The sequence below is a fragment of the Giraffa tippelskirchi genome, chromosome 1 (genome assembly GCF_054371585.1).
Source record: "Giraffa tippelskirchi isolate mGirTip1 chromosome 1, T2T-mGirTip1v1.2.pri, whole genome shotgun sequence".
NCBI lineage: Eukaryota > Metazoa > Chordata > Mammalia > Artiodactyla > Giraffidae > Giraffa > Giraffa tippelskirchi.
This window is the reverse complement of record NC_137275.1, coordinates 176162427-176189105: the sequence shown is the minus strand read 5'-3', so window position 1 is coordinate 176189105 and position 26679 is coordinate 176162427. Positions and strand designations below refer to the sequence as shown.

Here is a 26679-nt window from a genome sequence, read left to right as displayed (position 1 = left end):
ATAGTAACTTTTAGTAGAGTATAATGTATAATAGGTTCCAAATAGGAAAAGGAGTATGTCAAGGATGTATATTGTCACCCTGCTTATTCAACTTATATGCAGAGCACATCATGAGAAAGAATGGGCTGGGTGAAGCACAATCTGGTATCAAGATTGCTGGGAGAAATATCAATAACCTCAGATATGCAGATGACACCACGCTTATGGCAGAAAGCAAAGAAGAACTAAAGAACCTCTTGATAAAAGTGAAAGAGGAGAGTGAAAAAGTTGGCTTAAAGCTCAACATTCAGAAAACGAAGATCATGGCATCTGGCCCCATCACTTCATGGGAAATAGATGGGGAAACAGTGGCAACAGTGGCAGACTTTAATTTTTTGGGCTCCAATATCATTGCAGATGGTGACTGCAGCCATGAAATTAAAAGACGCTTACTCCTTGGAAGGAAAGTTATGACCAACCTAGACTGCATATTAAAAAGCAGAGACATTACTTTGCCAACAAAGGTCCGACTAATCAAGGCTATGGTTTTTCTAGTAGTCACGTATGGATGTGAGAGTTGGACTGTGAAGAAAGCTGAGTGCCAAAGAATTGATGCTTTTGAACTGTGGTGTTGGAGAAGACTCTTGAGAGTTCCTAGGACTGCAAGGAGATCCAACCAGTCCATCCTAAAGGAGATCAGTCCTGAGTGTTCATTGGAAGGACTGATGTTGAAGCTGAAACTCCAATACTTTGGCCACCTGATGCAAAGTGCTGATTCATTTGAAAAGACCCTGATGATTGAAAGATTGAAGGCGGGAGGAGAAGGGGACAACAGAGGATGAGATGGTTGGATGGCATCACCGATTCAATGGACATGAGTTTGGGTAAACTCTGGGAGTTGGTGATGGACAGGGAGGCCTGGCGTGCTGCAGTCGATGGGGTCACAAAGAGTCAGATAAGACTGAGCAACTGAACTGAACTGAATGTATAAAAATGCCTTCCAGGTGGCTCAATGGTAAAGAATCCACCTGCCAATGCAGGAGACATAGGTTTGATCCCTGGTCCAGGAAGATCCCACATTCCACCGAGCAACTCAGCCTGTGCATCAGAACTATTGAGCCTCTGCTCTAGAGTCTGGGAACCACAACTACTGAGCCCAAGCACTGCAACTACTGAAACTCACATGCTATAGAGCCTGTGCTCTGAAACAAGAGAAGTCACTGCAATGAGAAGCCTGCACACCACAACTAGAGTAGCCCCAGCTTGCCACAACTAGAAAAAAAGCCCACACAGCAATGTACACCCAGTTTAGACAAAAATAGCTATACAAATAAATAAATAAAATTATAAAAGAAATCAAGTAATGTAATCCATCACATCAACAGACTAAAAATATTAAATCATGTGGTCATATCAATAGATGCAGAAAAAGCCTTTGACATAAACCACACCCATTTATGGTAAAAAAAAAAAACAAAAAACAAAACACAACAACAAACCTCTCAGTAAACTAGGAACAGAGGGAAACTTCAACTGGGTAAAGACTATCTGCAAAAAATCCTATAGCTAACATCATATATAATGGTGAGGAACTCACTCAAGTACTTTCACTAAGATCAGGTACAAGCCAAGCATGCTCCTTTTCACCTTTCCTTTTCAACATTGTCCTGAAAGTGCTTACTAATGCAATAAGGAAATAAAAGGAATAAAATTATACAGATTGGGATTAAAGATATAAAACTGTCATTGTTAGCAAATCACATATTTTTCTACGTAGAAAATTCAGAAGAATCTACAATATAACTCTAGGAACTGATAAGCAACTACAGCAAGATTGCAGGATATAAGATTAATACACAAAAGTAAACTGTTTTCCTATACACCAACAATGAACAAGTGTAATTTGAAATAAAAACACAGTACCATTTATATTAGCAATCAAAAAATAGAGAAATATTTAGATATAACAAAATATGTACAAGATCTGTATGTGGAAAACTACAAAATTCTGATGAATGAAATCAAAGAAGAGCTGGGTAAATGGATATATATCCCATGCTCATAGATAGGAAAGCTCAATACTGGCAAGATCTTAGCTCTTATTATCTTGGTATATAGATTCAATGCAATCCCAATAAAAATCTGAACAAGTTATTTTATGAATGTCTATAAACCAGTTCTAAAATTTACACGCAGAGGCAGAATACAGAATTTTGTTGTTGTTGTTGTTGTTTAGTTGCTAGGTCATGTCTGACTCTCTGTGACTCCATGGACTGTAGCCCACCAAATTCCTCTGTCCATGGGATTTCCTAGGCAAAAATACTGGAGTGGGTTGCCGTTTTCTTCTCCATGGGATCTTCCCAACCCAGGGATCAAACCCACGTCTCCTTCATTGGCAGGCAGATTCTTTACCTCTGAGCCACCAGGGAAGCTCAGATATCAGAATAGCCAACACAATATTAATTGAAAAGATAAAAATTGAAGGCCTGATATTACTCAACTTCAAGATTTACTATAAAGCTACAGTAATCAAGATAGTGTGGTAATGGAGAAAGAATAGACAAATAGATCAATCAATGAAAGAGAATAGAGAGCCTAGAAATAGACCTCTTTTTTAATTTATCTTTGAAAAAGGAGCAAAAGTAATACAATGGAACAAAAATAGTCTTTGAACAAATGGTGTTAGAACAACTGGAGATTCATACGCAAAAATTCATCTAGACACAGACATTACACCCTTCATAAAAATTAACTCAAAATTGATCATACACCTAAATGTAAAATGTAAAACTATGAGACTCCTAGAAGATGACACTGGAGAAAACCAAATGACCTTGAGTATGGTGAGACCTTGTTAGATATAACACCATAACCTAAACTTAATCCATAAAAGAAATAATTGATAAGCTGGACTTCACAAAAATTTAAAGCTTTTGCTCTGTGAAAGAGCAGAAGAGAGAAGGAGAATCAAGAGGATGAAAAGACAAGCCACAGATAAGGAAAAAGCATTTTCAAAAGGCAGACCTGGTAAATATACAAAATATACAAAGAACTCTTAAAATTCAGCAATAAAAAAACAAAGAACCTGATTTTAAAATGGGCCAGAGACTTTGACAGACACTTCATCAAAATGAAATACAGATTGCAAATAAGCATATGAAATGATGTGCCACATCTTATGTCATCAGGAAAATGCAAAACATTGAGATACCATGACATACTTATTAGAATAGACAAGATCCAGAACACTAAAAACACCAAATGCTGGCAAAGATGTGGGGTAAGAGAAACTCCCATTTATTGCTAGTGGGAATGCAAAATGGTACACACTCTTTGGAAAACAGTTTGGCAATTTCTTACCAAACTAAACAGTCTCTCTTGAAACAGTCTAGCTAATCATGCTCCTTGGCATTTACTCAAAGGAGCTGAAAACTTACATCTGCACAAAAAACTGCATATGGATATTTATAGAAGCTTTGTTCACAAGTGCAAACACTTGGAAGCAACCAAGAAATCCTTTGTGTTATGTTAGTTGCTCGTTCATGTCCAATTTTTGCAACCCCATGGACCATAGACCACCAGGCTCCTCTGTCCATGGAATTCTCCAGGCAAGAATACTGGAGTGGGTTGCCACTTCCTTCTACAGGGGATCTTTCCAACCCAGGGATTGAACCCAGGTCTCCTGCATTGCAGGCAGATTCTTTACTGTCTAAGTTACCAGGTGAGTTCTGCAAGAAGTCCTTTAGTAGGTGAATAAATAAATAAGCTGGTACATGCAGACCATAGGATATTATTCAGCATTAAAAAGAAGTGAACTATCAAGCCATGAAAAAAGTTTCCATGAAGGAAAGTTAAATGAAAGAAGCTGAGCTGAAAATATTACATACTTTATTATTGCAAGTATACAATAGTCTAGAAGAGCTATGGAGACAATAGAACTATCAGTAGTAGCCAAGCATGTGGCAACAGAGATGAACAAGCAGAGCACAGATAATTTTTAAGGCAATGAAAATATTCCATATATTATGTGTGTATATATATATACACACACACACATATATAAATATATATATTTGTCCAAACCCACAGGATGCATAATATCAAGAGTGAACCTTAAGGTAAACTATGGATTTGGGTGATTATGATGTTTCAATGTAGGTTCCTCCTTGGTAAAAAAAAATGCCATTCCAGTGTGTGATGTTGATAATGGAGAGGTTATGTATATGAAAGGGTAGGAGACACATGAGAAACCTTTGTACCTCTCTTTCAGTTTTGTCATAAACCTAAAACTATTCTTAGAAAGTCTACAATAAAGCAAAAAGCTAGAATGGATTGCTAGTGGGAATGCAAAATGGTATAGGTTCATAATAAATAAAGCAGACATCTGTGATAGTAATAATTTGTCTCTTGTTCATAACTTAGCAAAATAAATTATTAGGTTTTAAGGATGATAATTGTTCATATTCTAATATTACATCCAAACTTCAAAGCAATTGAGAAATAGGGAATCAAACTGATAGAAATTAAGGCACCTCTGTGATTTGGACATGTGACCAACCTCTGGCCTCCTAATATCTTCCCCTTGCTCTCACCCCTATCCCTAAGTCTGGACTTGCAGAGAGCCATTTAAAGAAGATCAAAGGTCTACAGAGACAACCCTCTTAATCACACCTGTAGTCTTATACCCATTTAGCCCTGAGAGCAGAGACAGAGACAGGTGTGGACTCTGATCCATTTACTGGGTGCTTAAACATGGAAATAGGAGCAAGCTCAGAGCTAAGACTCCTGAAGCCAAACCACTCTAAGTGAGAGAAACAAACACATCTCCAGATATCACTCTTCAGGGAAACCATACCTTCTGTCTCCTAAAAGAAATGAGTACGAATATATAGGAACAGAGGCCAGAAGAGTTTCTTCCATTCTTATTCCTTCTGGACAGTGCAAATTTCTTTATTCTGTGTAAATGTTAAGACGATGGAAAATGAGGAAAGGAAGAGATAAGTGCACCTCAATATACAGGCAAAGCAAATCTTAAAGGCCAATATTTTTTCTTTCTGAATGACAAAGTCAAATTGACTGCTTTCTTTTGATAGCAGTGGAGCAGTGCTGGCTCACTTCCCAAATATCTTTTCATATAAAGATACCTAGTGAATGGCAACATTGCTCTGTTTCCTTCCTCTTTTCATAGCAATAATTAGAATTCATTTACAGACATTCAACCAATAGCTTATAATTATGATTAGCAGGACTTAGCAATGAAATCACTTATTTTAACAATAGTATTTTCACTGCGAAGTCCACCCCCCAAATTAAAATCCTTTAAAAATATAAATTAAAATACTGGCTAAAATAAATCTGTAATGAAAGTTTATAATGTTCCCTTGATCTCTCTGTATAAATGTAAAAGTTTATCAATGCTAATTTAGGCACAGAATAAGCTATTTCTCATTGCTTATTCAAAATGAGAATTTATCTCTATAGATCCCAAACTGCTTATACTATACAGAAGGCATCCTTAAAGCTGACTTTTGGGACCTGTATCTGACACACTGAAGAGAAAATTAAGCTATTTGTAATAAAAAAAAAAATGATAGTTTAACATTAGAGGCATCCTCCTGACAAGAGCACTAATCATTCTTACATGAAAGCAATATGAAAGACATTGAATAAGTATTCGCCTAAAAGCTTAACAGTGAACACCTGACCTTTCTTAAGTTGGGACACAGAGAATTTAATAGCTCTGAGTGATGCTAGAGACTATCTAGTGGCAATTCTCAACCTGGTGGGGACAGGGAGCACTCTTATTAAGAATCACTGAATGGAATGAGAAATGGTACTAAATGGAGCATGTTATAAACATAAATGGTATCATCAAAGAAGATAAGGGGAAAAATCCAAATCCCCATTTTCAGGTTAGAAAAACAGGGCACAGAGAAGCTGCTACTTCAGGTTACATGGCAAGCTAGGTAAAGTCAGAACTAGCTTAATTCTCCAGCAATTTAGACCAATGGTCTTTCCTCAGAATAATTTACATTAAATGCAAAGCCTCTCATTACTTCATGTTTTGGTAATATCTTTGCTCAAACTTAATATCTTTGTTCAAACTATTAAAGGTATGCAATTTTTATATGAGACTAAGAGTGAATTTTGATTTAAGAATTATTCTACAGCCTTTTATAATGCCCAGAGATAGTCTTGGACTTGATGAGATAAAGTTCCTCCTGATTTGTGCCCATTCTAATGTGATGGTAATACCTATTTGTGTCTATCACTCCTGATTAATTTCTGTGGCACTTGTAGCTTCTTGCCCTTTAGAAACAGAATTTTAATTTTATATGGATTCCCCATCAGTGCCTTTCCCATGAGAGGAAGACACTAGATTAAATAACAAAGTTAAGGTTTACAGCAAGACCCTTGTCAAGAAGAAACTAGTCAGCCAGTCTGGAGAAAAATCTGATATTTTAGCTTCTCGAAATTTTTCTTTTTACTTTTATCAACATATCAAATTTGTTTATGAAAAAAGCACCCAAGAAACCACAAAATTTTTGCATTTGAAGTAGAAGGATAGAGTTTATAATTTGTTATTAAAAATAAAGATTATAGTTTCTTCTAGTCAAATCAAGAAAACATATCAGGCCCAGTTTAGCTGAAAATTGCAGATATATTTTGAAACAGAATTTGCTGCTTGTATAAATGACAAGTAAGTTAAAAATGAGATGCCAAAAAATCTTCCCTTCCGCCTTTCATAGATGAAGGAAACACTCTATTGTTCTAAGCCTTTTTTCCCCACTCTTTCTAAAATCAATAATTGAATCTTCTGGTTCAAGATTGTGGAGAAGAAGGATGTGTGCTCATCTCCTCCTGTTGAAAGCACCAAAATTGCAACTAGTTGTTGAACAACCACTGACAGAAGGACTCTGGAACCCACTGAAAAAGGATACCTCCCATCCAAAGACAAAGAAGAAGCCACAGCAAGATGGTAGGAGGGGTACAGTCAAGATCAAATCAAATCTGATACCAGCTAGATAGGTGACCCACGGACTGGAGAACAATAATACCAAAGAAGTTCTCACACTATTGTGAATGTCCTGAACCCCACATCAAGGTTCCTAGCTTGGGGATTAGATAAAGGGACTAGGAATCCCCAGGGAATCTGGCCTTAAGGGCCAGCAGGATTTGACTATAGGCCTTCCAGAGGACTGAGGGAAACAGAGACTCCAATCTTGGAGAGTACAAACAAAATTTTGTGTGCACCGAGACCCAGAGGAGAGGAGCAGAGACCTTACAGGAGACTGAAGCAAAACTACCTGCTACTGTTGGAGGTCCTGTGGAGGCATGAGTTGGCAGGAGCTCACCACAGGGACAGGAGAGGAGCATTGGAATGTTCCTTTTGGCATAAACTCTCTTGCAGTTTGCCATTAACCTTACCATAGACCTCAGGACTGGGTCACCTGATGCCAAACTACTACCAGGGAGGGAGTGCAACCCCACCCATCAGCAGATAGTTGGATTAAAGCTTTACTGAGCAAGGCCCTGCCTACCAGAGCAGGAGCCAGTTTTTCCCATGGCCAGTCCCTCCCATCAAGAAGCTTATACAAGCCTCTTAGCCTCATCCATCAGAGGCTAAAAAGAAGCACAGTCTTCTGTCTAAGAAGAAGCACAGTCTCATGGTGGCTGAAACAAAACCATATTATGGAAAGTTAATCATGACAAAAAAGCAGAAAGCTATGTCCCAGATGAAGGGACAAGATAACACAACAGAAAAACAACTAAATGAAGTGGAGATAGGCAACCTCCCAGAAAAATAATTCAGAATAATGATAGTGAAGATGATCCAGGATCCTGGGGAAAGAATGGAGGCAAAGATTGAGAAGATGCAAGAAATGTTTACCAAAGAACTAGAAGAACTAAAGAACAAACAGAGACGAATAATACACTAGAAGGAATCAATAGCAAAACAACTGTGGCAGAAGAACGGATAAATGATCTGGAGGACAGAATGGTGGAAATCACTGCCACAGAACAGAATATAGAAAAAAGAATGAAAAGGAATGAAGACAACTAAAGAGACCTCTGGGACAACATTAAATGCACCAACATTCACATTTTAGGGGTCCCAGAAGAAGAGAAAGAGAAAGGACCTGAGAAAATATTTGAAGAGATAACAGCTGAAAACTCCTGAACATGGGAAAGGAAATAGTCAACCAAGTCCATGAAGCCCAGGGAGTCCCAGGCAGGATAAACCCAAGGAAGAACACACTGAGACAATGATAATAAAACTGACAAAATTTAAAGACAGAGATAAAATATTAAAAGCAACTAGGGGAAATGACAAATAACATAAAAGGGACTTCCCATCAGGGTGTCAGTTGATTTCTCAATAGAAACTCTACAAACCAGAAGGGAATGGCAAGATATATTTAAAGTAATGAAAGAGAAGAACCTACAACCAAGAATACTCTACCCAGCAAGACTCTCCTTCAGATTTGATGGAGAAACCAAAAACTTTACAAACAAAAGTTAAGAGAATTCAGCACCACCAAACCAGCTTCACAACAAATGCTAAAGGAACTACTCTAGGCAGGAAACACAAGAGAAGGAAAAGACCTACAGAAAATAAACTCAAGACAATTAAGAAACAGTAATAGGATCATACATATCAATAATTACCTTAAATGTAAGTGGATTAAATGATCCAACCAAAAGACAGAAAATATGTGCATGTATGCACTTCCACTTACCACATCATTTTGCTTGATCCCCCCAAATTGTATGTAATTATTTTATATTGTTAAGTTAATCATGTTCCCATTATGGCTTGCAACTGTAATTATCCATTATTTTTTGCATAGCTATTGATTGTGAAAACTGATAAACATTTTTTACCATTGTGATTATGTAGCTATTTCTGCTTTATTGACTATGCCAAAGCCTTTGACCGTGTGGATCACAATAAACTGTGGAAAATTCTGAAAGAGATGGGAATACCAGACCATCTGACCTATCTCTTGAAAAACCTGTATGCAGGTCAGGAAGCAACAGTTAGAACTGGACATGGAACAACAGACTGGTTCCAAATAGGCAAAGGAGTACGTCAAGGCTGTATATTGTCACCCTGCTTATTTAACTTATATGCAGAGTACATCATGAGAAATGCTGGGCTGGAAGAAGCACAAGCTGGAATCAAGATTGCCGGGAGAAATATCAATAATCTCAGAGTTGCAGATGACACCACCCCTATGGCAGAAAGTGAAGAAGAACTAAAGAGCCTCTTGATGAAAGTGAAAGAGGAGACTGAAAAAGTTGGCTTAAAGCTCAACAGTCAGAAAACGAAGATCATGGCATCTGGTCCCATCACTTCATGGGAAATAGATGGGGAAACAGTGGAAACAATGTCAGATTTTATTTTTTGGGGCTCCAAAATCACTGCAGATGGTGACTGCAGCAATGAAATTAAAAGATGCTTACTCCTTAGAAGGAAAGTTATGACCAACCTAGACTGCATATTAAAAAGCAGAGACGTTACTTTGCCAACAAAGGTCTGTCTAGTCAAGGCTATGGTTTTTCCAGTGGTCATGTGTGGATGTGAGAGTTGGACTATAAAGAAAGCTGAGCACTGAAGAATTGATGCTTTTGAACTGTGGTGTTGGAGAATACTCTTGAGAGTCCCTTGGACTGCAAAGAGATCCAACCAGTCTATCCTAAAGGAGATCAGTCCTGAGTGTTCATTGGAAGGACTGATGTTGAAGCTGAAACTCCAATACTTTGGCCACCTCATGCAAAGAATTGACTCATTGGAAAAGACCCTGATGCTGGGAAGGATTGAGGGCAGGAGGAGAAGGGGATGACAGAGGATGAGATGGCTGGATGGCATCACTGACTCGATGGACATGAGTTTGGGTAAACTCCGGGAGCTGGTGATGGAGAGGGAGGCCTGGTGTGTTGCTATTCATGGGGTCACAAAGAGTCGGACACGACTGAGAGACTGAACTGAACTGATGTAGCTATTACTCATTTAATATCCTTGTATCATGGTTGGTCAGCAGGAAAATAATGGAATTCTATACCACCAAAACTAGGATCTAATAGAAAAATCTGTAATCACTTTTTAAAATCCCGATTTATATCATTACCTTGAAATTTTTTTAAAAATATAAATGCTCAGGTATTGCTTTTTTTCCCCCCAGTGCTCCAGATATATTTCTGATGAGCAGTCATGTTTAAAAACAACTGAAGTGTATGATGACCATTTACTTTAATCCAGTTTGTTTCACTTTTTCTATTTCATATTCAGTGCTCCCATTTCATTTAGTTTATGTTCTCCAATTTCTCCATATCTTGTTTTTTTTAAATATTCTTTCTCAAGACTTTATCAAGTGTAGTAGAAAAACTTTTGTATATACATATATATGCATATAAATATGTACTATATATACATATTTTAGAAAATATGAATTTTTGCCTAACTAAAAAAAATGACATTTTTGATTCTACTTGTTTGACTATGAAAAGAATGCTAGATATCTAATTAAAAAATAGATATGCAACAAGCAATATTGTAATCTAATTTACTGCATAGCATAGGGAACCATTGTCAATATTCTATAATAACTTAAAATGGAAAATAATGTCAAAAATGATATATATGTATTTGTATAACTGAATCACCTTGTTGTGCATCTGAAACACTGTATGTCAATTATTCTTCAATAAAATATATATATTAAAAATCAATAATTGACTAAGAGATACAAATTTAACTTTAATATAGTAAGGATTTTTCTTGAAAGACAATGAATTTCCCACTATACACAAGTTTCCTTTTCTGTGTCTTTTTTTCTTTACTTTTTTGCAGCTTAAACAATGATACTGAAAAATAGGTATGATTTAAATACTGAAATAAACAAGTCACTCCAAGATTCTTAGCACCAAACTAGTATTACAGTTGTTGGTAAACACACTCTTATTTTTTTGTATAGCACCTAAATCGCTTACGAAATGCTTCCATATATATTGAAAGTGAAAGTCGCTCAGTTGTGTCCAACTCTTTGCGACCCCATGGACTATACAGTCCATGGAATTTTCCAGGCCAGAATACTGGAGTGGGTAGCCTATCCCTTCTCCAGCGGATCTTCCCAACCCAGGAATAGAATCGGGTCTCCTGCATTGCAGGCTGGAGAAGTCAACGGCAACCCACTCCAGTACTCTGGCCTGGAAAATCCCATGGACGGAGGAGCCTGGTAGGCTACAGTCCATGGGGTCACTAAGAGTTGGATACGACTGAGCGACTTCACTTTCACTTTTCCTTTCATGCTTTGGGGAGGGAAATGGCAACCCACTCCAGTATTCTTGCCTGGAGAATCCCAGGGACGGGGGAGCCTGGTGGGCTGCTGTCTATGGGGCCGCACAGGGTCGGACACAACTGAAGCGACTTAGCAGCAGCAGCAGCAGCATTGCAGGCAGATAAAGATCTTTATCAACTGAGCTCTCAGGGAAGCTCTTACCATATATATTAATTTATGCAATACCTTCAATAGCATCCATGTATAGGAACAACGAGTACTTTATAGAGCAAAACAAGACTTTGGGAAGATTCTCTGACTTGGGGACTTCCCCAGCAGTCCAGTGGTTAACACTCTGGCTTTCAGTGCAAGGGGTGCAGGTTCTATCCCTGGCTGGGGAATTAAGATCCTATATGCTGCAGGATGTAACCAAAAATTAAAATAAAAAGTAAATAAAACTTGAAAAAATCCTTTAAAAAAAACAAAAGCAGGTTCTCTGAATTGACCAGAATCATAAAAGTAGTAAGTGGTAATTCCTCACTTTCAATTCTTAAACATCAGGTTTTATGTACAACTTCCCAAAATGACCTTAGAATGTTAACATCTCTGCTAAATAAACCTCAGGAAAGACAAAAGGAGAAGTTTTTCAAAGATTATGAAGTGCCCTTTAGATTTCTCTTTTGTGACCTATTCTCAGCAAACAAAATCTGGCCATAAAAGAATATTAGAAGCAATTGGTCACTCTGGGAACCCTCATTAACATCAATCACTTAGGAGCTCTTACTTGGACGATATGAAAGAAACACTCATACTTAAAACTTCACAATAGTCTATTTTGTTATAATTAAGCCCAGATATTGAAGCTTCAGAGTTATCACATAAACTTTATAGCAGCTAACTTTAATCAACCCAAAATAAAATGTCAGGTGATATTTATACAAAAAAGTTTATATTGAAGAGTTAAAGCTGATAACTTCCACACTTGTAAAAGAAGATAGTATCAGTTAATATCACAGTTAAAACTACATACACACACACACACACACGAAATCTCATTCAAAATGCCAGGAAAATGGCAGTTAGTTTTTATAATTCACTCCAAAATATTTTTAAGACAAAACTAACTTAACATAAACTGAGACTTGAGTATGCATTTGTAATTCATTTCACCATATGATAAATAAGACTTGATACAATAGGCTCCAACTTGGAGCCTGGAAGTTCAACCCAGGAATATGTATCTGTTTCATAAACAGTTGTTTTAAAGACTATAATATACAGATCACTTAGTAAAGTGTCTGAAACTTAGCAATAACCATCTCAATAACCATTACTAATTTACTCAAATGTATAATTTTTTAATGTAACATAAGGCCTCACTCAGTAAATTCTTGATCTTTAACTTGAGTTTTTACTCAAAAGAAATACTGAAAACTATAAACCAGAGTCTCTTTGAATTCATTAGAATTGCCAAAAATAATATGGCTTTTGTGCATTTTGGGACCACTATACAGTAAAAAATAATGGTATTCTGAAAAATAAGGCTATTTCTTGAAATAGAACTACTCATGAGGCTGCACTGAAACCCCACATTAATTTCTATTGTAATTCTTGGAAATCACAATAAAAACAGTTCTGATGCACTGCTAATGCAGAGACCAATAGAGTTAGATAGGGACATGTTTTCAACTAAGGCTATTCTGAATATTGATAGAAAATAGACATTTGGCTAGATCATTCTGGTTACAATGAGTCAAATTCTAACTTTCTCTAGGGCTTAGGAATATAAAACTAAAGAAACCCACAATTACCTAGCTAATTTTTTTCTAAATAATTGCATACATTATAATTTGTATTTTATATGTATATAATTAGTGTCAAAACACGAATAAACTTTACTGACCAGGAAATCAAAACAATTTTCCCTTAAATGTATATTTTGTAATTACCAACATATTAACTGCTCCAGAACTAATCAGTGATCATTAAAATGTTCTTACTTCCAAATAGAGAGGAAAAATTAGAGAACTTATTAAACTAGTTAGTAAATAAATATTTTTAAAAACAATCTGGAGGATAAAAATATCAGAGTATACTAAACTTATGCTCAGTCTACTACACAGATGGTACACTAGCAAGAATTTTAAAAAGTAACCAAGTTTTTGGATGGCAAATCTAGAGCCACTGCTCTTAGTTTCTGCTAACATCTCATCACAGAGCTAGTGGGTACTCATGAGATTTAGAAATTTTGTATATTTTAAACATAACACAAATGCTTCTCTATTTCCAGAGCTGTCTTAGCAAGAGGCATGCATGCTAAGTCACTTCAGTCGTGTCCAACTCTGTGTGACCTCTGGACTGTAGCCTGTCACTCTCCTCTCTCCATAGGATTCTCCAGGCAAGAATCCTGGAGTGGGTTGCCATGCCCTTCTCCAGGGGATCTTCCCAACCCAGGGGTCAAAGCTGCATCTCTTACATCCCCTTCATTGGCAGGTGGGTTCTTTACCACTAGCACCACTTGGAATAGCAAGAGGATCTATCTTCAAATTATTCAACTTGTCTTAGTTGTGGATTTATTGTGGGGATTGTTAATTTACAGTGGTTCAGTTTAACAACCAACATTTTAAAGAGAAATCATTATTTTAAACATTCAAGTATTGCTGTTGCTGTTTTACAAGCCATGGTATGTTTTATGTGATTATCTCTTTATATTTGTGTGATTTATATAAGAATTCTTAAAATTATAGATCTGGAAAGGTGTATAATATATAATATTTATATTTATAACAATTTATGAAAGCTCAACATATGTCAATCAGTTCAATACTTGGTGCTTCAGCCTACAGAACCTCATTCAATCCCCATAATGACCCTGACAGAGGAGCATATTTTACAGAAACAGAATCACCAAAAGATTAGCTTACATGATCTGACCAGTCTGATAGCTACTGGCAGAGTAGATGATGTGTGTGTCTATAACCTTGAAGTTATCCTTTTACATTTATTAAAAAAAATTGGTCTCATAAAGATTTCCATTTTGAAACATGGTAGACTAAGCCCTCTATTTTGAAAATAACAAAAATGCTGGAAAAAATATAGAAAGAAAAAAAGGAGGAATAAAAGACATATTAAATTACTGAGTTGGCAAGAAAGTTCAGGAAACTTCAAAGGTCAATAATGAAGTAAAATCAGAATTTGAAGAGACAAGAAATCAAAGCAGTTTTCACACTGAGGACATGTACTCAATTCTGGGTACACTGAGTTTCTGTTTTGATAAATACGTAAGCAGAGTGCTGGGAACAAGAGACAAAACTGTAAGACGAGTTCAAGATGGGAGTTCTAGTAAGACATAGCTACATAGAGGGAGTTTTCCCAGAGGGCTATACCATGGTATAGCAGTAGACTAGAATAAATAAGGTCCTTAGAAAAAGACAAGAAAGATTTTCATTCTCAGTCTTGACTCTGGGTGAAATCAAAGTTTCCTTTGTGAATTCTTAATCATGAGCCAGTCATATCTCCAGGATAAGCCCCGAAACTGTAAACCAAGATTTATGTTAAATTTGCCCTGGATTACTGGTAGCCTTGGGCCTTTGGCAGAAGCAAATCTTCTAGATGAACATACCTTCAAGAATACCTCACAGGAGTAATTTAGATAGAGTTCCACTGAACAGTAGCACAAATTCAAAAACCTCAAAACTCACAAGAAAAGGAGGTACAAAAAAGAGAGCCAATATGCACAAGACTTCAAAAATGGAAAAATATCAGGCTTTTCATATAAAAATAAGTATGTTCAATATTTAAATGAGTAAGAGAAATATTACTCAGTCATAAAAAAGAATGAAATATGCCATTTGCAGCAACATGTATGAACCTAGAGATTATCATACTAAGAGAAGTCAGAGAAAGACAAATATTATATAGTATTACTTATATGTAGAATCTAAAAAAGTAGTATAAATGAACTTATTTACAAAATAGAAACAGACTCACAGACATAGAAAACAAACTTATGGTTGACAAAGGGGAACTGGGGGAGGAATAAATTGCAAGTATGGGATTAACAGATACACACTACCATATATAAAATAGATAAACAACAAGGATTTACTATACAGTCCAGGGAACTATATTAAATACCTTGCAATAAACTATAATGGAAAAGAGTTTTTAAAAGAATATAAATATTTGCATATATACATATATGCAAATCACCTTGTTGTATACCTCAAATTAATGCCATGTTTCAATTTTTAAAAATAATAAAGAATAAGGGAAATGAATGATATATAACTAAAGAAAAAAGTCTATAAAATAACTAAGTCGGCTTGTTAGAGAAAGAGGGAGCTTGTAGAAATACTACTGAAAAAGAAAAAGATGGTTAAGGGACAGGCTGTCCTCAGATATTAAAAATTATATTAAAAATATAAAACCTAAATATTTGTAATTAGTGCAACATTAATCAAATAGACCAGTGGAAAGGAACAGATATCCCATGAAAAGAACTAGTTTTGTAAACAACTGGGGTAAAGGAGGAATCCCTCAATAAATGTAGCTGAAACAATTAAGAAAATCTTATTTAAACCCTGTCTTAAATAAAAAATAAAACAATTTTAAACGTAAACAACCATAAATATAAAATAAACCAACCTAGACAGCATATTAAAAAGCAGACATTAGTTTACCAACAAAAGTCCATCTCGTCAAGGCTATGGTTTTTCCAGTGGTCATGTATGGAGGTGAGAATTGGACTATAAAAAAATCTGAGCACCAAAGAATTAATGCTTTTGAATTGTGGTGTTGGAGAAGACTCTTGAGAGTCCCTTGGACAGCAAGAAGATCCAACCAGTCCATCCTACAGGAGATTAGTCCTGAGTGTTCTTTGGAAGGATTGATGTTGAAGCTGAAACTACAATATTTGGCCACCTGATGTGAAGAGCTGACTCATTTGAAAAGACCCTGATGCTGGGGAAAATTGAAGGTGGGAGAAGAAGGGGATGACAGAGGATGAGATGGTTGGATGGCATCACTGACTCAATGGACATAAGTTTTGGTCAACTCCGGGAGTTGGTGGTGTCCGGGGTTGCAAAGAGTCAGACACGACTGAGCAACTGAACTGAAATGAAGAAAGCAAAAGAAGAAAGGAAGCAAATGAAGAAGAGGAGGAGGAAGAAAGGAAGGGAGAGAAGGAAAGAAAGGAAAGGAGGGAGGGAGAGAGGGACAGTTGAAAAGAGGGAAAAGAAAGGACTAAGTTCTGGGAACAGGAGACAAAGCCAAGGACCAGCTCAATGGTCCTAGGGGAGTTCTAATTAGACAGCTCTGCATAAAGCAGGTTATCTCAGGGGCTATATCCACAAGAGTCTCAGTTTATTTCACTATCAGTTTGGCCAATCAGCAGTAGCAGTAGCTATGTCATTGTTGGTTAAAGAGAATTTATGCTACTAATCCATGAATGTACTCCTGCCTGGAAAATCCCATGGATGGAGGAGCCTGGTAGGCTGCAGTCCATGGGGTCGCTAAGAGTCAGACACGACTGAGCGACTTCACTTCCACTTTTCACTTTCATGCATTGGAGAAGGAAATGGGAACCCACTCCAGTGTTCTTGCCTGGAGAATCCCAGCGATGGCGGAGCCTGGTGGGCTGCCGTCTACAGGCTCGCACAGAGTCAGACATGACTGAAGCGACTTAGCAGCAGCAGCAGCAACCCATGAATAACCTCCATCCCTGATACCATGTTTTCTCTTTAAGTGATCTTGTTGTGCAATGATGAAGTGGCCAAGGAGAGAGGGTGGTGAATATACTCAGGATGTGTGATTTTATTCACCTACTGTTGAGACTCTCCTCTTTAGGAGTTGTTCCATGGTGTGATACACTTTACTCTCATGCCCATGATTTACCTTTTTCCTAGTTGTTTCCAGTAACAGGAGCTAGTTCCATTTTGCAGTTTTTCCACACAACTATCATCAGCTTTATCACACCTTTTCTGACTTAGCACATCAGCTGAGTTCTCTCCTCACAGGCCTAAATCCCAGCTGCAGTGTCTTTCCATTGAGCTGTTAAGCACTTACACCAGCCATGCAAGCCAGGTCTGAGTCCCTTGTTCAAGCCTCCAGATTATAATAGTCCCAATATCTTCCCTTTTACTATCAACCCTAAGAGTGATAAATGCTTTCTGTAATTGCTACTTTTGTGATACTTCAGGTTCCTTTTGTTTTTTCAGTTCACTTATAGTAGGTTAACAATTCTTTATACTAATACATCTTTTAAGTAATTGGTATGGTTTCTGTTCCTTAAATAGACTCTGGCAGATACAATGATCAAAGCCCCTCATGATAGAAATCAGGAGAGTTAACAGAGCCCTAGGATAGTGTCAGTGTACTGCTGTGCTTACTATGTGAAGTTGTACTTATGTTCTACTTATATTAATGTAGAAGAAAGCATCCTCCAAATCAATAATCACATACTAAATAAAAGAGGCAGTGCATGATCTGCAGATCATGCTTCAGCATGACACATACCACATTCAGTCTGGCAGCTTCAATTAGAGCTACCACCTGGTTTGGTTTATGGGAATCCATTATCTACTGTCATGATCCATCTGCTTTTTGTAGCGTTCAGGTAAGGGAATGAAACAAGGGGCACCTCAAAATCTTTGGTAACGTTACTAATCTCTGTGATTCATTCCAAGAACAGCATTACTTCTGATTTATTATCATGGCTGTTTTCAAGTATTGGGACAGGTGTTGGGACAATTTTAGGGACTTCCACAATGCTTCCTAGAGTAAGTCAGGAGGCCAGTGTAAGGTTTCTGTCAGTTTCTGAGTATAGCATATCTACTTCAATTATATTTTCCTGGACTAGAGAAATAATTACAGAATGGATGCTCAAACACACTGGATCCATAAAATTAAATTTATCATGTGGCTTCCATAGTCTTCACCCTAATTAGACCATGACAACATTTCAGGTGTCCTGGTATGAATGTCCATACAGACTTCATATTTAACAGTCCTTGAAAAGTCTGGTATCCTTCTGGTATCCTCTTTCTTTAGAGAAAAGAAGATGCTGTTAAAAAGTGCTGTAGAGAGGGATTACTCTTTGAAAAATAATCAAAGAAGTATTTTTGCACATGTATTTTTGGCATGATTGCAGAGTCCTTTTAAAGCAAACACATTTTCCCCTTCAGCCAATGGGCTATGAGTCAGTAAATTAATATATATCTGGAAACAGACTGAAAAACCACCATTTTAATTGCAGTGTTAGGTGTCACCCTTGTGCTCAACACTTTAAGGATTATTATTATTATTATTGTATTATAAAAAGCAAGCAAAATTTTAGTCACTATCTATATGTCCCACTGCAAGGACACCACCATAATCTATTATTCATTACCATAGATTCCTGTGGGCAAAGGCACCCGCGGCTGTCACTCTGCCTTTTCTTTCCATTACAGTAAATACACATACTTTGCATCTGACAGTTAAGCGTTGCCACCTGGACTCTTCTGTTTTAGAATTTTATAATCCTCATAGATATTAGGGAGCCCAGGGCTATGGCAGCAACTCTAACTAACACACCTAGCCTTCACAACCATTACTAGACCTCTTAAAGATTCTGGTACCCTCCATCCCAGTATATTCTTTATTGCCTAAACAAGGTAGTGTCCCTTGCTTAATCCCCAGGGTACATAGTCATGTGAATGTGATAGAGTCTCAGATACTACCTAGTAATACAGAGATACATTCTCAATTCTCTAAGTTTTCTGATTTCTTCCTTCACACCATGCCAAAGAAGTTCTGGCATATTAGCCCTGTTTAATAGCTCTCATTGTTGCTTACCAGATCCCAGGAACCATGCCTACAAATTATCACCATCAGGTCCAAGTATCCTCGTCAGAACATCAAATTCCTAATGAAAGGTGAATTCCTCCATAACAATGAATTTTCCCCATCCAGCTTTACATTTTTACTCCTACCTCCGCAAGTTTAACACCCAGATAGACACAACTTTTCTTTTTTCTAGAAAATACAGCTGGTTTGCTCAGTTGTAAAGGATTTCTGCCATATGAAACCACTGTATCAAAAGCAATCCATCCAGGGGAGAATGGCCTAGAAATTTGTTTGTCATTTTCTATCTCTCACTGGTTAAAGTTTATGGCATTTAATTTACTGCCTCTCATTTTTAGATTGTGCTATTTTCTCCTCTGAGGAGCCACTGGAATGATAAGCCAGAGTTTCAGTGTGGATCCAGTGAGCCCACAGGATCCACTCCTCTATTCCTTACCCCTACTCCCTCCTGCTAAATATTAATATTAGCTATGGAATAACTTTGGTTAGCTGACTAAATGGGGGCAGTAGTGAGGGATAGTAATGAGAACAAACATCATTTTGCTGGATAAATGCTTTATGTAGAAACACTGTAGTCTCCAGGTATTGTGAGGCTATTCTCCTCTAGAAAGAGAAAAGAGGCTGCTCCTTACGGCCAGTGATTCAGAGGCATGAAAGGATTAAAATTTCTTAGTCTCACCCACTTACACTGCTAGTCTCAATGGCCTACTCTTTCCTTATCAGAGCCCTGACTTTGACACAGGAGATAGGGCAGATCTTTACTTTGCTTCCTTTGCAGTTGTCTGTCACATTTATAATTAGATGCTAAGCCTGGTTTTCATTTTATTTTGTTTCTTTTTAAACTAGACTTCTTTAGAATTGCTATGGAAGTCCTCTGGCATTCTCAGCATACATTATATAAATAATTATGACCCAAATATACCACTGTCCTTTAGCAAGGCGCCTCTATACCATCAAAAACAGCCACCTCATACCATAAATCTTACATTATTTTCTGCCTTCCCAATCAAGCACAGTAGTTGTATCATTTCCAATGACTTGCCTCTCTACCTCATCTTAATTTACCACTATGGAAACTTTTGCAGTTGTGAAGCCATGCATGCCAGAGATTATCACAACTCCCCATACCAGCAGCAATGGGGCCCCTATTGCCCCCTGCTAGGCAGGTAATCCATGCTGAGGGTCTGCCTTCTAGGACCTCTCTAGAACCCTCCCTAGAGTTCTAAGGGAATCTTCAGATCTGAGTTTCCTAGAAAACAGAATCTAAGAGGTAATTTACCAGTTTAATCTTTCACCGAGATTAGGGATTATAATCCCAGGGAAGCAAGAGCAAGGGGAAGTGGAAAGAACAGTGAATGAGGAAGAACATTATGAAGTGGCACATTATGCAGCTGGCCACAGCCTTATAAAAAATGTAGTTGATTTGCTTAATCATGTAGGATGTCAGCTACATGGAACCACTAAATCTCTAAGTAGCCCATAGTGTAGGGACGAGCCAGCAATCTATCTGCCAACTTCTCATTTCTTGTCTAACACCCTCTCATTACCACTCTAAGCAGCTACTAGGGAGGAAAGCCAGAGCTTCAGTGGGTCCAGATGGGATGAACTTCTAAACTGGGGCTCCAGACTTGGAAGATAACCTTTGCCACAGTCTGGTCCTCACTCTGTCCAGGAATAAGGGCAATGGTTGAGTGCTAGAAGGCAAATGGGGGTGAGCAGATCTGGGAGGCAACTAAACTGGTCAGTACAGTATTAAACTTAGCACATCAATATATCCATCAGGATCCCAGACAGATAGCATCTCTCCACTCTGCCTATATGTTCTTCTATCCACTAAAGCTTAGTTCTCCACACAGTGAGGAGGTAGCTGCCACCCAGCTAACGGAAAAATGCCTCCTTGCCTGCATCAAGCGATAGAGAGAAAAACCCTTCCCTACTCTTCAAATGTTGGGAGATAAGAAAAGGATATCTTCCATTAATTGAGAAATACCTCTAGAACAGTATAATTCAGAAGATTTCTATACCTAAAAATTTGTAACAGTTTGTTAAACTAATTTCATATAGCTAAGTAATACTACTATATTTTTTAACCCTGCACTAGGGAGTCATAAGAAACAAATGTATTGTGCAGAAAAACAGAATTCACAGCTTTTTGACCTTGTCATTCTCCAATAAAGCTGGCAAATCTATGTGCTTCTAGGCCTCTCAAAGTGCAACATCACAAGCTATTTCATGCATCCCACTCACACTCTAAAATAATTCACTGACTTCCTTTCCACAGAAATAACTAGAACCTTCATTTGGAAACTCTAAATATCCAGTGTCTTAAAAAGAAAACTAACAAAAATTAGATATGAAAAATATGTTTAACATTAACCTTTATATTTAGGAAAACAAGTTTAACTCGCTAATTTGAAGTAAATTCAAAAGAAGAAATAAGAGTATTTTTCAAGTAACATTGATAATCTGGAATTAAATTCTCAAGATCTCTGAGTAAAACCCTAAACTGTCAACCAATCAGCCTCCTGAGCTTTGACAGATGACTTCACCATTCCAAGTATGCTTTTTTGATCTATTAAATGGCTAACCTAGATGATCAAGAAAAATTCAGTTCTAACAAAACAAAATGTTGCCTAACTAAAAATGTTAGATATCAAGTTGCTTATTGGCATCTGAAATCTGGAAATCTCAAAGCTCAGCCCTGTTTAGATATTACACTGGATTCTTCAAGAATCAACACTGATGTCAAGAAAGAAAGAGTAAATCTGACATTCAAAAATAAGATCTTTGGTTGTATTTTATCTTTGTGTGTATTGCGAGTGAGGGGTGAAATTAACTGAAATTTCAAACTTTGCCTCCAAGAGAGATGAAAGATATTTTACTGGTAAAAATAAATTCCAAATGCTTAAAGCCTACTTTATGCACTAATAAAAAATCAAATGAAAAAAAAAGTAATTTAATTAAATTATGTGTGCCTTTGCCTATGCCAGTGAAGCTTAACTAAGCAAACAGAAGCAGTGAAGTAAATCAGTGTTGGTTTATTAAAGATCAGAATTCAATATCTCAATGGTTGAGGGGCTTATGCACCAAGAGGGCTCACTGTTTGGCTTTTTTTGCTAAGAAAGTAAACATGCAGTACCAAGGAGGAACTTGTTCAGAGAATGACACAGCTGCACTTCTCAAGGTGGAACTTATCTTGTAGCTCTCAGAAGATATTATGTAAATGGAATATATATTTTATCCTACCATTTCACATTTCAACTTTCCTTCAAGATATTTATTTTAATATTCTTAAAAATTATTATTCCTTGGATATTTGTATTTGTTACCAGTGAAAACATGTCCATTTCACAATTAAGAGGTGCAAGCTGAAATACCTTCACTTGTTCTCATATGTCTCCCCAAATATTTGGTGAAGAAATCCAAGATTAATTTCTCTTTGGATTCATCTTACAATGAAGTCATAAATAATAGCAAATTTGTAACATCACATTAATCTCCATGGTAACAGGCTTATGTCAGAGGATTATGACTTCACGAGAGAATCAAACAGAGGTAGGAGTGGATTGCAAGGAAGAAAGCTCATTTTCAAACTCATATGATCTATAGTAATTGTACTGGGAATACAAGCTAAGCCTAGCAAAGCAAATTGCTTTTCATAGAAATATTTTGTTTTTCAAGTTTGTTCCACAATGAAAAATCTTTCTCTAGATTGCATGGAGTGTATGACATAAGGCAATTTTAATACACAGCCAATGTAAGACAAGCAATCTGGGATATGGAGATCTGAACTGGGACTGACAGCATCAAGAAAGAAACACCATGCATCCAAAAAAGCACCATGCATGGCTGAAGAAAAACAAAACACAGAATTGCTACTGATATGTTTACTATCCAAGCACATAACATTTATAAAAGAATCAGACTCTTCATCTTTCCTTTCCTAGTTTACTTTTTCTCAGACACAATCTATAAAATTATTTTTCCCTGTTTAGTGTCACTTCCATTTTGTAGAAGTTGCTATACTCTTATGCCTAAATAACATCCCTGGGGATTATTCATATGCAAATTACTTAAAAGGATTTCTCCAACTGGTATTTTTTCCCTGTAATCTCCATTCCTTTATAAAAGAAAAAGCCTGTCACAGAAAGCCTAGGGCTTTTACAGAACTCTATATCTAAGCAATAGAGTTAAGGTTTTTTCTGAGATTAAAAAATAATTAATAAGCCACAACTCCAAACTATGCCAATGGATTACACATTGTTTTTTGTTATTGTTGTATTATGTTGTGCTTTGTATCATTTTGTTTGGTTTCCTTTTCTGTAAAGTGTGATACCTTTAGGAAAACAACATGAAAAACAAACAAATGAACTAAAATATCCATAAATCGTACTCAGGGAAAGGAAGGGTTAAAATAAAAATTTAATCAGGCTAAAGATTGCAAACTCTCCCAAGTCTTCTAATATTTACACTGACATAAGGCCTGAATGAAGTATTCTGAAATGCAGCCTGTTGTCAAGACTTTTTTATGGGCCCGTATTTTCCTGGACCCTTTTTGTATAGTACTTCTGTGCATTCTTGTCACCTCTTCTTAGTCTCCTCTGCTTCTGTTAGGTCCTTGCCAGTTCTGTCCTTTATTGTACCCATCTTTGCATGAAACATTCTTTGTAACCTCCAATTTTCTTGAAGAGATCTCTGGTCTTTCCCATTCTAATGTTTTCCTCCATTTCTTTGCATTGTTCACTTAAGAAGGCTTTCTTATCTCTCCTTGCTATTTGGAACTCTGCATTCAGTTGGGTAAATCTTTCCCTTTCTCCTTTACCTTCTGCTTCTCTTTTTTTCCTCAGCTATTTGTAAGGCATCCTCAGACAATCACTTTGCCATTTTGCATTTCTTTTTGGGGGGGATAGTTTTGGTCACCGCCTCCTGCACAATGCTATGAACTTCCGTCCATAGTTCTTTAGGCACTCTGTCTACCACAGCTAATCCCTTGAATCTATCTGTCACTTCCACTGTATAATCATAAGGGATTTGATTTATGTCTTACTGGAATGTCCTAGTGGTTTTCCCTGCTTTTTCAATTAAAGCCTGAAATTTGCAATAAGGAGCTCATGATCTGAGCCACAGTCAGCTCCAGGTCTTGTTTTTGCTGACTGTATAGAGCTTCTCCACCCTCAGCTGCAAAGAATATAATCAATCTGATTTCAGTATTGACCATCTGGTGATGTCCTTGTGTAGAATTACCCTTCTGTTGTTGGAAGAGGGTGTTTGCTATGATCAGTGCATTCTCTTAGAAAAATTCTGTTAGCTTTTGCCCTGCTTCATTTTGTACTCCAAGACCAAACATGCCTGTTACTACAGGTATCTCTTGTTTTCCTACTTCTGCATTCCAATCCCCTGTGATGAAAAGGACATCTTTTTTTGATGTTAGTTCTAGGTCTTGGAAGTCTTCATAACTGTTCAACTTCAGCTTCTTTGGCATTAGTGGTTGTGGGATAGACTTGGATTACTTTGATGCTGAATGGTTTGCCCTGGAAAGGAACTGAGATCATTCTGTTGTTATTGATGTTGCAACCAAGCACTGCATTCTGGACTCTTTTGTTGACTATGAGGGCTACTCCATTTCTTCTAAGGGATTCTTGTCCACAGTAGTAGTAATTCAATGATCATCTGAATTAAATTCACCCATTCTTGTTCATTTGGTTCACTGATTGCTAAGATGTTGATATTCACTCTTGCCATCTCCTGTTTTCCAGGTCCAATTTACCTTGATTCATGGATTCCAGGTTCCTATGCAATATTGTTCTTTACAGCCTCGGAATTTACTTTCACCACAAAACACATCCAAAACTGAGCACTGTTTCCACTTTGGCCCAGCCTCTTCATTCTTTCTGGAGGTATTTTTTCCACTCTCCCCAGTGGTGTATTGGACACCTACCAACCTGGGGGCTCATCTTCTGGTGTCATACCTTTTTGCCTTTTCATACTGTTTATGGGGTTCTCTAGGAAAGAAACTGGAGTAGTTTGCCATTCCCTTTTCCGGTGGGCCATGTTTTCTCAGTTCTCTCCACCGTGACTTGTCCATCGTAGGTGGCCCTGCACCTGCATGGCTCATAATTTCATTGAGTTACATAATGCTCAATGATCACTTTAGTTATCTTTCTATGATTGTGGTTTTTTTTCATACTGGCTGCCATGGCACTGTGGTTCTTTCTTCTTCTGTATGCCCGCTGATGCATGAGGATAAGAGGCTCGTGCAAGTTTCATAATGGGAGGGACTTGCTGTGGGGAAAACTGGGTCTTGCTTTGGTTGGCAGGACATGATGGTGTGGTTATTCACCTAGAGCCAGACATCCTGGAGTATGAAGTCAAGTGTGCTATAAGAAGCATTACTATTAACAAAGCCAGTGGAGGTGATGGAATTCCAGGTGAGTTATTTCAAATTCTAAAAGATGATTATGTGAAAGTGATACACTCAATATGTCAACAAATTTGGAAAATTTAGCAGTAGTCCCAGGACTGGAAAAGGTCAGTTTTCATTCCAGGCCCAAAGAAAGGCAATGCCAAAGAATGTTCAAACTGCTGTACAATTGTGTTCATTTCACATGCTAGCAAGATAATATTCAAAACCCTTCAAGCTAGGCTTCAGTAGTATGTGAACTGAGAACATTCAGATATACTGGCTTTAGAAAGGTTTAGAGTTTAGAAAAGGCAGAGGAACCAGAGATCAAATTGCCAACATCCGTTGGATCACAGAAAAAGCAAGGGAATTCCAGAAAAACATCTACTTCTGCCTCATTGACTACAATAAAGCCTTTAGCTGTGTGGACCACAACAAACTATGAAAAATTCTTAAAGAGATGGGGATACCAGTTCACCTTACCTGTTTCCTGAGAAACTTGTATGCAGATCAAGAAGCAAGAGTTAGAATCGGACATGGAACAACAGACTGATTCAAAATAGGGAAAGGAGTACATCAAGGCTGTATACTGTCACTCTGCTTATTTAACTTATATACAGAGTATATTATGTGAAATGCTGGGCTGGATGACTCACAAGCTGGAATCAAGATTGCCAGGAGAAATATCAACAATCTCAGATATGCAGATGATACCACTCTAATGGCAGAAAGTGAAGAGGAACAAAAGAGCCTCTTGATAAGGGTGAAAGAGGAGAGTGAAAAAGCTGGCTTAAAACTTAACATTCAGAATACTAAGATCATGGCACCAGGTCCCATCACTTCATGGTAAATAGATTGGGAAAAAGTGGAAACAGTGAAATATTTTATTTCCTTGGTCTCTAAAATCACTGGGGATGGTGACTGCAGCCATGAAATTAAAAGACACTTGCTCCTTGGAAGAAAAACTATGGCAAACCTAGACAGTGCATTAAAAAAGCAGCGCCATCACTTTGCTGACAAAGGTCCAAGCTATATATAATAGCTAAACTGAGCAACCAGAGAAGGCATTGGCAACCCACTGCAGTACTCTTGCCTGGAAAATCCCATGGACAGAGGACCCTGGTAGGCTACAGCCCATGGGGTTGCAAAGAGTCAAACATGACTGAGCAACTT

The 26679-nt window shown here is 37.4% G+C and overlaps 1 long non-coding RNA gene across 1 annotated transcript in view; it reads right to left on the bottom strand.

Moving 5' to 3' along the window:
• LOC145512890 (uncharacterized) overlaps nucleotides 1-22571 on the bottom strand; it is a 51428-nt gene extending 28857 nt beyond the window's left edge. The window contains exon 1 of the long non-coding RNA XR_014058909.1: nucleotides 22484-22571. This is a non-coding gene — a long non-coding RNA (uncharacterized LOC145512890). The remainder of the gene's footprint in view (nucleotides 1-22483) is intronic.
• Nucleotides 22572-26679: the final 4108 nt, after the last annotated feature.